At 48.7% G+C, this 13,876-nt stretch overlaps 1 protein-coding gene across 1 annotated transcript in view; it reads left to right on the top strand.

The window, feature by feature from the left end:
* The first annotated feature begins 4,650 nt into the window (after nucleotides 1-4,650).
* Nucleotides 4,651-13,876, top strand: part of SEC24D (SEC24 homolog D, COPII component) — a 164,588-nt gene continuing 155,362 nt past the window's right edge. The window contains exon 1 of the mRNA XM_075350122.1: nucleotides 4,651-4,813. The gene's annotated coding sequence lies outside the window, so the exon portion shown is untranslated. The remainder of the gene's footprint in view (nucleotides 4,814-13,876) is intronic.

The raw sequence follows: 13,876 nt of genomic DNA, 5'->3' as shown, positions 1-13,876 counted from the left end.
GTCACATGTGGGGTATTGCCACGTTCAGGAGAAATTGTGTAACACATTATGGGGCCTTTTTTACCTATTCCCCTTTTGAAAATTGGAAATCTGGGGTTAAAACATTTTAGTGGTAAAAAATTAAATTATTTTTTGTTGACCATGCAATAATATAAAATTTTGTGACACATCTGTAGGGTCAATATGCTCACTGCACCCCTGGATGAATTCAATGAGAGGTGCAGTTTGTAAAATAGGGTCACTTGTTGGGGGTTTCTGCTGTTCTGGCACCTCAGTGGCTCTACCAATGTGACATGGCACCCGCAAACCATTTAAACTAAATCTGCGCTTCAATATGGTGCTATTTCCCGCTTCACTTTGTACTGTGTCTTAAAAGTAGTTTTCAACCACATATAGGATACTGGCGTACTAAGGAGAAATTGCACAACAAATTGTATAGTTCATTATCCCCTTTTACCCTAGTGAATTTGAAAAATTTGGCGTTAACACAACATTTTTTAGGTTAAAAATGTGTTTTAATTTTTACAGCTCAATGTTATCAAATTTTGTAAAGCCCCTGGGGGTTCCAGGTGCTTACCAACCATGTAGATATATTCCTTGAGGGGATCTAGCTTCCAAAATGGGGTCATTTGTGGGGGAGCTCCACTGTTTAGGCACATCAGCGGCTCTCCAAATGTGACATGGTGTTCACTAATGATTCCAGACAATTTTGCATCCTTCCCTTCTGAGTCCTGTCATGCGCCCAAACAGTTAACTTCCACCACATATAAGGTATCAACATACTTAGGAGAAATTGCACAATAAATTGTATGGTGCATTTTTTTCCTGTTACATTTGTGAAAAAAAGCTATATGGTTGAAATAACAATTTTGTGGTAAAAATGTATTTTTTTATTTTCACAGCTCAACGTTCTAAACTTCTGTGAAGTACCTGGGGATTAAAGATGCTCACCAAACATCTCGATAAATTCCTTGGGGGGGTCTAGTTTCCAGTAAACAATAATGTTCAATAATGGGGAGCTCCACTGTTTAGGGACCATAGGGGCTCTCCAAATGCGACATGGTGTCCGCTAATGATTGCAACTATTTTAGCATTCAGTTACCGTATGCCCAAACAGTTGATTTCCACTACATGAGGTGTCTGCATACTCAGGAGAAACTGAACAATAAATTTTAAGGTGCAATTTCTCCTGTTACCCTTGTCAGAAGAAAGCTATCTGGTTGAAGTAACAATTTTATGGTAAAAATGTATTTTATTATTTTTTCATCTCAACGTTATAAACTTCTGTGAAGCCCCTGGGGGTTCAAGGTGCTCACAGAATATTTAGTTAAATTGCTTGAGGGTTTAGTTTACAAAATGGGGTAACTGTTTAGGCACCTCAGTTGTAGATAGGGGAAAAAAAAAGGTGCAATAGGGTTTTACCCGATTTACAGGTGATGAAAATAGAGAAGATGAATACACTCACCTGATCAGGTTGTGCCAGTCACAACCCCTTTACAGACGTATGTGAGTGTCTGGGTGGTTCAGCAGCGGCCCCGTTGGGGAAATCGTTGTCATATAAAATGGAGAGGAAAAACGGGTTGCATGCCGCGCTAAAAACCACGAGATGGTATAATTGAAAATGATGTTCTTTTATTGAGCAATTCCAACGCGTTTCAGAAGCATATCCGCCTCCTTCCTCAGATAAAAAAGAAACATAAACAAAAATTCAAATAGCACTCCTTCCCTTTTGAGCCCTGCTGTGCGAGCAAACAGTAGATTTTCACCACATGTGAGTATTGATGTACTCAGGAGAAAATGGACAACAAATTGCATGGTGCATTTCCTGGTCAGGAAGATGAAAATGTATTTGGGGGTGAAGGAGTTAATTTTCTGCAAGGCGGGATAAACAATAGCGCAATTCTAGAATTGTTTTTCTTTTTTGGAGGTATTCACCTACAGAAATAAATAGTTTTAGATTACCAGTTGTTACGAATGTGGAGATACCAAGTGTATGTTGCTTTTTCTGGGGTTTTTGTTTTATAAATAAACCATTTTGTATTATTCAAACTGTGATTTCAGGCTTTTTATAGATTTCTTTTACTGGTAAAAACATTTTTTTCTTTTCTTTTCATAAGACATGGAGGCCACCGTTAGGGTACAAGCCCATGATCTGTATTCACAGCGCTTAGGACGCAGCATGTTTCAGCTGCATCCAAAACACTGTGTTGTACAGTACAAACTCCATGCCCACTGTGCAGGTACAGCCCGAAGTGTAAACTGATCTGCGGTGTGGCTCTCAGAGCCGCAAGCATATCAATTCTTTGCTGCGGAGTCGCAAGCATCCTTCGCAGGGAGAACAGAAGAGACCGCAACACCCCAAACCATGAACGTGGGTACGAGCAGCTGCAGTTTCCTGCAGAGACTCACAGCCCCGCAGGTCAGGATCTGCTACGTCCTGGACACAGCGGGTCCTGATTGTGGGCACAAACAGTCCGCCATGGCCACCTGTCAGTGAGACGCCCAACTCCAGGGCCAGGGGTACTCGGAACCGGGCCAGACTAGTCCGGGGACGTCAGCAGTGGCGGGGAACGGCTCCGTGACCCTAGCAGTGTCTTTTCAATAGTAAAGGGGATGATGATGGGAGTTGTAATTTTCGAGATTTTTAAAGTTCGTGACTCCATCTGTGGTTTTGCGGCTATGTGAGTCGCCGCTGCACTGTGGGTTTCCCAGGGCAGATGATGAGGGCACAGCTAAGGTGTTTTACTCCCCACAGGTGGAGTGAGGCCCCGAGATAACCGTTGATTAAATTAAAGTCTATGATGGCAGGCTGTGACACAGGAGATATGGAGACGACACCAAGGCTTTGCAATAAGGGCTCATGCGCACGTTTCGTAATAGCATGCATTTACGCTGCGTATTGCACTGCAGCGTAAATGTATGTGTCCTGCGTCCCCTGCACAATCTATGAAGATTGTGCATGAGACGTGCGCACGTTGCTTTTATGAACGCAGCGATTTGGGTGCTACATTTTTGAGCCAAATCCATGCGTTCATAAAAGCAGCATGTCAATTATTTCTGCGTTCTGGATGCAGCTCCCACTCTGTCTATGGTGGGGGCAGCATCCTGAGCGCATGAAATCGGCTTTTTTTTAACAAAAATACTGCATTCATTCTGCAGCGATTTGAAGCGCACATGTGCTGTCAAATCGCTGCAGAATAATCAGCAGTTACGTGTGCATGAGCCCTAACAGTCTTTTACTCACTAAACCATTTCTTCAGGTTGACAGCCAATTTATTCCACCACGGTATGCTGGGATTCCTGGTGATGGACAACTGCCAATCCCGAGTAAGTCCGAGGCCAGTAACAGTTCTCCTTTTTGTTTGCCTTTCCTGGCCGTCTCTCTGCACTGACTTTCACCCTCCTGTCCTGCGCCTCCACACACAGTGCCCTGCGCCAGGGACCGCGGACCATTAGTGGGAATGTTGCTTGCGTGGCTCCTTCCAGGAACCAAGGGATTTCTGCCTGTCTGGCTCCCTGGTTCTCTGTGGCCCCGTTCCAGCGGATTCGTGTGCTGCTTGTGGCCCAAAGGTGCATACAGCCACCCTCCGGTGTTACTAGGAAGTCTTGAACTATCGCCCTAGCCTAGGGACCGGGACCTCTTTTGCGACCAATCCCTTCAACTTAAGCTGTTGCTTGTCAATTACGACTATAGGGGTTCTGACAATCTTCCCCTAAGTTGCTAGTATTCTCTCTTCAGTCTCCTCAGAGCCAAGCAGGACCCCAAGGGTCCTCGCTCCTCGTCGGTCTCCTCCCTTCTCCTGACTCTGTCAACGGTCAACTATCAACTTTCAAACTTAGGTCATCCCATTTTACCTCAGACAGCTCACCCACTAAGCTCCTCCCCAAGATGGTTCTAGATACAGTGCACGGGGATTAAGTGCCATAACCAGACTACTGGTCGCAATGCATTAATGGGACCTGCTCCGGCCTTGATCTAATGTGTCTGAGCTAATAATTTGGTGTCTGCAGGTCTTTTGGTATGTGAACTGATAGATGGCCTCTTTCTTACCCAGGATAGGACACCACACCTCTGACTGAGGTGCAATACCTTTGTGGCGATGGCAGCCTCAGGGGCGCCACATCAGCACCCCACAAGTGCACTGCAGAGATGTCACAGGGCTAACAGAGGAAGGTAAAATATGGAAATACTGTGTACATACTCAAAATGGTAGAAATAAAAACTACACCTCTCCCCACACAAATCACGTATCTCTAAAGACGAAAATAGAAGATAAAATGGTGACAGAAACCTATAAATATATATACAGAAAAAACTACTACTGCCACCATTGTACTGAGCAGCAGAAAAAAGTTACCAGGTCATTTTTACCTCATAGTGAATAGAATCTGAGTAATGGCAGAATTGTTTTTTTTTAATGTTTAGTACATTGCAGTAAAAGAAAATGAGCCCGCGTTCACATTGTGGTAACTTTTACTACAAAACGAATTACAGCAGCACAGGACCGGCCGCCCTCTCCACAAGGGAGCCGCCACGACACCGCTACGCGCTCACGCGCTCACGCGCCACAGGTGACGTGGTGCGCGCTCCCGCCACAGCGTAGGGGAAGATGGCGGCGCGCTCCCGTCACAGCGTAGGGGAAGATGGCGGCGCGCTCCAGTCAGGCAGAGAGGCGGGCGGGGACGCGCGGCCGCTCCAGCTGTGCTGTCTGACGTGGCAGAGCTCGCTCCCTCCTCCCTGAACTGCCGGCTCCGCAACAAGTTCCCCACAACTAGAACCGAACTACCAACGGGGACGGCACTGCTAGCACAGGTAACTGCTCCCGGGCACACACTACATGTGGGGCTCACACAGGAGCAGCGGGGTCCCGGGGTGAAGGAGAGTGTGCGGGGGACAGAGTGGGATGGAAGGCTGGGGAATGGGAGAAGGGTCATAGCACATGTAATGGCACAGGTATCACACGGGCATCATCGGACTGTCGTGACATAACCTGTGTTACGTGTGTCAGGAGGCGGCTATGGCAGAGACATATGGAGCCTGTGCCGACATGTCCAGAAGTTACTCTGCTGAGAGTGGGGAGCAGCACAGAGAAAGCAGCCTGTCATCATCTGCCATCATCTGCCTGTCATCATCTGCCTGTCACCACTACTCACCTGCCTGTCATTATCTGCCTGTCATCATCTGCCATCATCTGCCTGTCATCATCTGCCTGTCACCACTACTCATCACCTGCCTGTCATCATCTGTCATCACCTGTCATCATGTCATCACCTATCATGCGCCTACCATCACCTGTCATCATCTGCCTGTCATCATGTCATTATCTGCCTGTCATCATCTGCCTGTCACCACTACTCATCACCTGCCTGTCATCATCTGCCATCATCTGCCTGTTATCACCTCTCATCACCTGCCTGTCATTACCTCTCATCTTCTGCCTGTCATCTGTTATCACCTGTCATCACCTGCCTGTCATCATGTCATCACCTATCATGCGCCTACCATCACCTGTCATTATCTGCCTGTCATCATCTGCCTGTCATGTCATCACCTCTCATCATCTGCCTGTCATCATGTCATTATCTGCCTGTCATCACCTGGCTGTCATCTGTTATCCCCTGTCATCATGTCATCACCTATCATGCGCTTACCATCATCTGTCATTATCTGCCTGTCCATAAGCCGTCTGTCTATCATTTGCCTGCCATCATCAGCCCTTCATTATCTGTGATTATATGCCTGTCATCACATGCCTGTTTTCACTTGCCTATCATCTGCCTGTCTATCATCTGTCATCATCCGCCTGTCTATAATTCGCCTGGTTATCATCTGCCTATCATCATGTGTCTATCATCTGCCTGCCATCCGCATGTCTATCATCTCTCTGTCATCATCTGCCTGTATATCAAACGCTTGTCATCTCTCTGTCATCATTTGACTATCTTACCAGCCTATCACCCGCCTGTCAATCATTCGCCTGCCTATCAGCTCTCTCATCATCTGCGTGAAGAAGGTTGTTTCCAGATGAAAAAATTGCTTATGTGAAAGGCGCTGCACAAAAGTGATGAATAATCATGGAAAAAATCTCTGTTGAGAACAGTATATGAAAATGGCATTTTATTTGTTAAAATGGGCTAAATGTTTTGAGGACGGTCTGTCCTTTTCCTCAGCCCATGCACAAATGAGTAAGCCAAGCATATGCTCACCTTAAATAGGTGATTGGTGATATCACAATGAATCTCATTGGTCAAACATACCAAAAACACATCCCTAAAGGCCAACAGGTTACAGTGGGGTGATAAAAACAATTGTGAAGTATACAAGCAGGATTTTAAAATTTATCAAATACAAAAACAGAAATATATATGTGTATATATATATATATATATATATATATATATATATATATATATATATATATATATATATATATATATATATCAGTACTGGACACACCTTCTCATTCAAAGAGTTTTCTTTATTTTCATGACATGAATCGATCGATCACCAGCCTCAGGAGCCTCAGAATTCGCAGGTTAACAGCAGTTCAGATTAAAGACCAGGTCAATGCCACACAGAGTTCTAGCAGCAGACACACCTCTAGAACAACTGTTAGGCTATGTGTCCACGTTGCTTTTTACCTGCTTTTTTGCTGCTTTTTCAACTGCAGCGTTTAATGCCGAAATGGATGTGTTCTGCTTTTCAAGCAAAGTCTATGGGAATTTGGGTTTCTTTTCCGCACTATGCAGTTCAAACTGCAGCCTTTTTTTTGCAGAACTTTGGACAAAAACTCAGCTTTGCAGTGCAAAACCAAAATGGCAAAAACAATTGACATGTCAATTGTTTTTGCCATTTGGGTTTTGCACTGCAAAGCAGAGTTTTTGCCCAAATTTCTGCCAGAAAAAGGCTGCAGTTTGAACTGCATAGTGCGGAAAAGAAACCCAAATTCCCATAGACTTTGCTTGAAAAGCAGAACACATCCATTTTGGCATTAAACGCTGCAGTTGAAAAAGCAGCAAAAAAGCAGGTAAAAAGCAGGTAAAAAGCAACGTGGACACATAGCCTTAAGAGGAGACTTTGTGCAGCAGGCCTTCATGGTAAAATAGCTGCTAGGAAACCACTGCTGAGGACATGCAACAAGCAGAAGAGACTTGTTTGGGCTAAAGAACCTAAGGAATGGACATTAGACCAGTGGAAATCTGTGCTTTGGTCTGATGAGTCCAAATTTGAGATCTTTGAATCCAACCACCGTGTCTTTGTGCGACACAGAAAAGGTGAACGGATGGACTCTACATGCCTGGTTCCCACCGTGAAGCATGGAGGAGGAAGTGTGATGATGTGGGGGTGCTTTGCTGGTGACACTGTTGGGGATTTATTCAAAATTGAAGGCATACTGAACCAGCATGGCTACCACAGCATCTTGCAGCGGCGTGCTATTCCATCCGGTTTGCGTTTAGTTGGACTATTATTTATTTTTCAACAGGACAATGACCCCAACCACACCTCCAGGCTGTGTAAGGGCTATTTGACTAAGAAGGAGAGTGATGGGGTGCTACGCCAGATGACCTGGTCTTCACAGTCACCAGACCTGAACCCAATCAAGATGGTTTGGGGTGAGCAGGACTGCAGAGTGAAGGCAAAAGGGCCAACAAGTGCTAAGCATCTCTGGAAACTCTGATTGATCGATCGATCTGTCAGTCTGTGTTCTATCTGTCTACTTATCTTTATGCTGGATTTAGATTGCAAACATTGTGTGAATGCTTAGTGGATTGTAGCTTAAATTAATTTTCTGGTGAAAACAAGTATTCTCCTATCCACAGGATGGGTGATAGTTTATTGATCGGTGGCGGTCTGACCTCAGGGGCATTTCTATCCTTGTTACAATGGAGCTTCAGTGCACATGGTCGACCTAAGATGTGCTCTGCTTTTTCCAGCAGCCATTGGGAGAATAAATGGAGCAGCGCTCAAGCGTCCAACATTCTACACCATTTTTAGTAAAGGAAGTAAAAGTTCCCCATTCTGCGACTCTGTTTAGGCTCCAGCGGCAGACACCTTTATAGGGGCACTGCAGTGTATAACACTTTTCTTTGTCGCTCCTTATTGGGAGACCCAGACAATTGGGTGTATAGCTTATGCCTCCGGAGGCCACACAAAGTATTACACTAAAAGTGTAAAGCCCCTCCCCTTCAGCCTATACACCCCCCGTACTGCTACGGGCTCATCAGTTAGTTTTTATGCTTTGTGCGAAGGAGGTCAGACATGCACGCATAGCTCCACAGCTTAGTCAGCAGCAGCTGCTGACTATGTCGGATGGAAGAAAAGAGGGCCCATAATAGGGCCCCCAGCATGCTCCCTTCTCACCCCACTCTTGTCGGCGGTGTTGTTAAGGTTGAGGTATCCATTGCGGGTACGGAGGCTGGAGCCCACATGCTGCTTTCCTTCCCCATCCCTCAATTAGGGCTCTGGGTGAAGTGGGATCCTTTCGGTCTCCAGGCACAGGAGACCGTGCTCCATCCACAGCTCCTGAGGACCATGCTGGATAGGAGCTGAGTATCGTTCAGGGACATGGCCCTGCTACTTTGAGGTACTCTGTGTCCCCGTGGGGACCGCGCACAGCAACACTCCAGCATTGCTGGGTGTGCTAGTGCACCGGGGACAGCAGCGCTGACTGCGTTTGTGCCATTACACACTTCAGCGTCGCTGAGTGTGTTCGTGTAGGGGGACTGCCGCGCTGACCGCCGCTGCCATGGTTATCACTGCGGCGCGGCTGGGACTGTTAGTGCGCCGGGGACTTCCGCGCCGACCGCGCTTATACGGCGGCCGCGCTTATAACTCGAGTCCCCGGCTTTTGCGGCCTAGTCTCGTTTTCTTCCCGCCCCCAGCCCTGCCAGTCAGGGGAAGGGCGGGACGCTGTACAGGACGGCAGCACTGAGGCTGGAGCATGCTTTGCATACTCCACCCCCCTCACTCTGCACAGTGGGGCACCAGTTCCCACACTTTTCTGGGTCACGCCCACGGCTCCCTCCTCTCCTCAGGACGCCGGCAGCCATTCCTCTCAGCTCTGCTAACGCTGGAGAGGAGAGACAAGCTCAGGGAGACCCAGGCAGGATTTCTGGTGCCCACACAACCGCTTTGTGAAGGCGGTAAGCAGCACCTGTGGTGCTGGCCCCACTAGTGCAGAAGTGTACTTATAGATTATATGATTATAGACTATACTTTACACTGTATGGTGCACTGTTGATTTTTGTCTATATACCCTCCTGTATTGCTCAGAGGAGACAACAGCATGTCGTCCACAAATAGCAAGGGTGCCAAAGCACAGACTTACTATGCTGCCTGTGTAGCATGTACGGCTATACTGCCGGCAGGTTCCACTGACCCTCATTGTGTGCAATGCTCGGCCCCTGTGGCACTTTCTCAGCCGGAGCCTCTGCTAAGGGCGGCCCAGGGAGAACCACCTGTTAACACTGTCCAGGTGACAGGGACGGAGTTTGCAGTTTTTACTGAAAGACTTTCTGAGACTATGGCTAAGATATTAGAAGCCTTGCAGTCCAGGCCGGCATCTCAAGCCAGGGGCACTGTGGAATCATTGCCCCCTGGTCCCCCTCAGTTGGAACAGCAATGTCCTCCCGGGGTGTCTCATGGATCCCAGGGTGAGGTCTCTGACACGGACCGCAGCCCCAGACCGATTAAGCGAGCTCGCTATGATATCCCCTCGACATCATCACAATGTTCAGGGTCTCAGCGAGAGGACTCTCTGTATGATGAAGCGGAGGTAGCTGATCAGGATTCTGATCCTGAAGCCGCTCTCAACCTTGATACTCCTGATGGGGACGCCATAGTGAATGATCTTATTGTGTCCATCAATGAAATGTTGGATATTTCTCCCTCAGCTCCTCCAGTGGAGGAGTCAGCTTCTCAGCAGGAGAAATTTCGTTTCAGGTTTCCCAAGCGTACAAGGAGTATGTTTCTGGACCACTCTGACTTCAGAGAGGCAGTCCAGAAACACCGAGATTGTCCAGATAAGCGTTTTTCCAAGCGCCTTAAGGATACACGTTACCCTTTCCCCCCTGACGTGGTCAAGGGCTGGACTCAGTGTCCCAAGGTGGATCCTCCAATCTCCAGACTTGCGGCTAGATCCATAGTTGCAGTGGAAGATGGAGCTTCACTCAAGGATGCCACTGACAGACAGATGGAGCTCTGGTTGAAATCCATCTATGAAGCTATCGGCGCGTCTTTTGCTCCAGCATTCGCAGCCTTATGGGCACTCCAAGCTATCTCAGCTGGTCAGGCGCAAATTGACGCACTCACACGTACGTCTGCGCCGCAGGTGGCGTCTATAACCTCTCAAACGTCGGCATTTGCGTCCTACGCTATTAATGCTGTCCTGGACTCTGCGAGCCGTACGGCGGTTGCAGCCGACAATTCGGTGGCAATACGCAGGGCCTTGTGGCTGCGGGAATGGAAGGCAGATTCGGCTTCCAAAAAGTGCTTAACTGGATTGCCATTTTCTGGCGACCGTTTGTTTGGTGAGAGATTGGATGAAATCATCAAACAATCCAAGGGAAAGGAAACATCCTTACCCCAGGCCAAACCAAAAACACCCCAACAGAGGAGGGGACAGTCGAGGTTTCGGTCCTTTCGGGGTGCGGGCAGGTCCCAATTCTCCTCGTCCAAAAGGCCTCAGAAGGATCAGAGGAACTCCGACGCATGGCGGTCTAAATCACGCCCTAAAAAGACCGCCGGAGGTGCCGCTACTAAGGCGGCTTCCTCATGACTTACGGCCTCCTCACACCGCATCCTCGGTCGGTGGCAGGCTCTCCCGCTTTTGCGACACCTGGCTGCCACAAGTAAAAGACCGTTGGGTGACAGACAATTTGTCTCACGGTTACAGGATAGAGTTCAGCTCTCGTCCTCCGACTCGATTCTTCAGAACATCTCCGCCTCCCGAGCGAGCCGAGGCTCTTCTGCAGGCGGTGGGCATTCTGAAGGCAGAAGGAGTGGTGGTCCCGGTTCCTCTTCAGCAACAGGGCCACGGTTTCTACTCCAACCTGTTTGTGGTTCCAAAGAAGGATGGGTCCTTCCGTCCTGTTTTGGACCTAAAACTGCTCAACAAGCACGTAAGGACCAGGCGGTTCCGGATGGAATCCCTCCGCTCCGTCATCGCCTCAATGTCCCAAGGAGATTTCCTAGCATCGATCGATATCAGGGATGCTTATCTCCACGTACCAATTGCTCCAGAGCATCAGCGCTTCTTGCGCTTCGCCATAGGAGACGAACACCTTCAGTTCGCGGCACTGCCGTTCGGCCTGGCGACAGCCCCAAGGGTTTTCACCAAGGTCATGGCTACAGTAGTTGCGGTCCTCCACTCTCAGGGTCACTCAGTGATACCTTACTTAGACGATCTGCTGGTCAAGGCACCCTCTCAAGAGGCATGCCAACACAGCCTCAACGTTACTCTGGAGATTCTCCAGAGTTTCGGGTGGATCATCAATTTTCCAAAGTCAAATCTGACACCGGTCCAATCGCTGACATATCTTGGCATGGAGTTTCATACTCTTCCAGCGATAGTGAAGCTTCCGCTGGACAAACAGCGTTCACTACAGACAGGGGTGCAATCTCTCCTTCAAGGTCGGTCACACCCCTTGAGGCGCCTCATGCACTTCCTGGGGAAGATGGTGGCAGCAATGGAAGCAGTCCCTTTCGCGCAGTTTCACCTGCGTCCACTTCAATGGGACATCCTACGCAAGTGGGACAGGATGCCGACGTCCCTAGACAGGAACGTTTCCCTCTCAGGCAACCAAAGCTTCCCTTCGGTGGTGGCTTCTTCCCACTTCATTATCGAAGGGGAAATCCTTCCTACCCCCATCCTGGGCGGTGGTCACGACGGACGCGAGTCTGTCAGGGTGGGGAGCAGTTTTTCTCCACCACAGGGCTCAGGGTACGTGGACTCAGCAAGAGTCCTCACTTCAGATCAATGTTCTGGAGATCAGGGCAGTGTATCTTGCCCTAAAAGCGTTCCAGCAGTGGCTGGAAGGCAAGCAGATCCGAATTCAGTCGGACAACTCCACAGCGGTGGCTTACATCAACCACCAAGGTGGGACACGCAGTCGGCAAGCCTTCCAGGAAGTCCGGCGGATTCTGCTGTGGGTGGAAGCCACAGCATCCACCATATCCGCAGTTCACATCCCGGGCGTAGAAAACTGGGAAGCAGACTTTCTCAGTCGCCAGGGCATGGACGCAGGGGAATGGTCCCTTCACCCGGACGTGTTTCAGGAGATCTGTTGCCGCTGGGGGATGCCGGACGTTGACCTAATGGCGTCACGGCACAACAACAAGGTCCCAACATTCATGGCTCGATCTCAAGATCACAGAGCTCTGGCGGCAGACGCCTTAGTTCAGGATTGGTCGCAGTTTCGGCTTCCTTATGTGTTTCCTCCTCTGGCACTGTTGCCCAGAGTGTTACGCAAGATCAGGGCCGACTGCCGCCGCGTCATCCTCGTCGCTCCAGACTGGCCGAGGAGGTCGTGGTACCCGGATCTGTGGCATCTCACGGTCGGCCAACCGTGGGCACTGCCAGACCGACCAGATTTGCTGTCTCAAGGGCCATTTTTCCATCTGAATTCTGCGGCCCTCAACCTGACTGTGTGGCCATTGAGTCCTGGATCCTAGCGTCTTCAGGATTATCTCAAGAGGTCATTGCCACTATGAGACAGGCTAGGAATCCTACGTCCGCCAAGATCTACATTTCTCGAACGGCGCCCCTGCGCCGCTCGGATGCACTCTTTGTCCTTGTCGCTGGCCAGCGTAAAGGGACACAAGCTTCCAAGTCAACCCTGGCTCGGTGGATCAAGGAACCAATTCTCGAAGCTTACCGTTCCTCGTGGCTTCCGGTTCCCTCAGGACTGAAGGCCCATTCTACCAGGGCCGTGGGAGCGTCCTGGGCCTTGCGACACCAGGCTACGGCTCAGCAGGTGTGTCAGGCAGCTACCTGGTCGAGCCTGCACACTTTCACGAAGCACTATCAGGTGCATACCTATGCTTCGGCAGATGCCAGCCTAGGTAGGCGAGTCCTTCAGGCGGCAGTTGCCCACCTGTAGGACGGAGCCGTTACGGCTCTATTATGAGGTATTATTTACCCACCCAGGGACTGCTTTTGGACGTCCCAATTGTCTGGGTCTCCCAATAAGGAGCGACAAAGAAGAAGGGAATTTTGTTTACTTACCGTAAATTCCTTTTCTTCTAGCTCCAATTGGGAGACCCAGCACCCGCCCCTTTTTTTGTATAACACATGTTGTTCATGTTAAATGGTTTCAGTTCTCCGATATTCCTTCGGATTGAATTTACTTTAAACCAGTTTATAATTTTTTCCTCCTTCGGGCTTTTGCACCAAAACTGATGAGCCCGTAGCAGTACGGGGGGTGTATAGGCTGAAGGGGAGGGGCTTTACACTTTTAGTGTAATACTTTGTGTGGCCTCCGGAGGCATAAGCTATACACCCAATTGTCTGGGTCTCCCAATTGGAGCTAGAAGAAAAGGAATTTACGGTAAGTAAACAAAATTCCCTTCATCTCCAACCCACTTTTGGACTCGACTGGTCTTGTACCTCCATTTGATTTGTACAGAGTGTAAACTTCTTACAACATCCATGTAACTGAAAGGAATCAGGACCTCGAGACTCCGGTAGTAGTATTAATTTGGGTCCCACTTAAGGGTCCCACAATTCCACATTTATCACTTATCACATGAATTTCTCTCTCTTACCCCAGTACAGTACAGTAGTTATTATTGATGAATTTGCAGCACCTAGTGTAGTTTTGCTGCCTTCTAGCCTTACTTTTGTGACCTGTCCATTATAAACGTTTGATAGCTGGG

Source organism: Anomaloglossus baeobatrachus, chromosome 1 (genome assembly GCF_048569485.1).
Source record: "Anomaloglossus baeobatrachus isolate aAnoBae1 chromosome 1, aAnoBae1.hap1, whole genome shotgun sequence".
Lineage (NCBI taxonomy): Eukaryota > Metazoa > Chordata > Amphibia > Anura > Aromobatidae > Anomaloglossus > Anomaloglossus baeobatrachus.
Note: the sequence above shows the minus strand (reverse complement) of the source record. Positions and strands in the feature narration are given on the sequence as shown.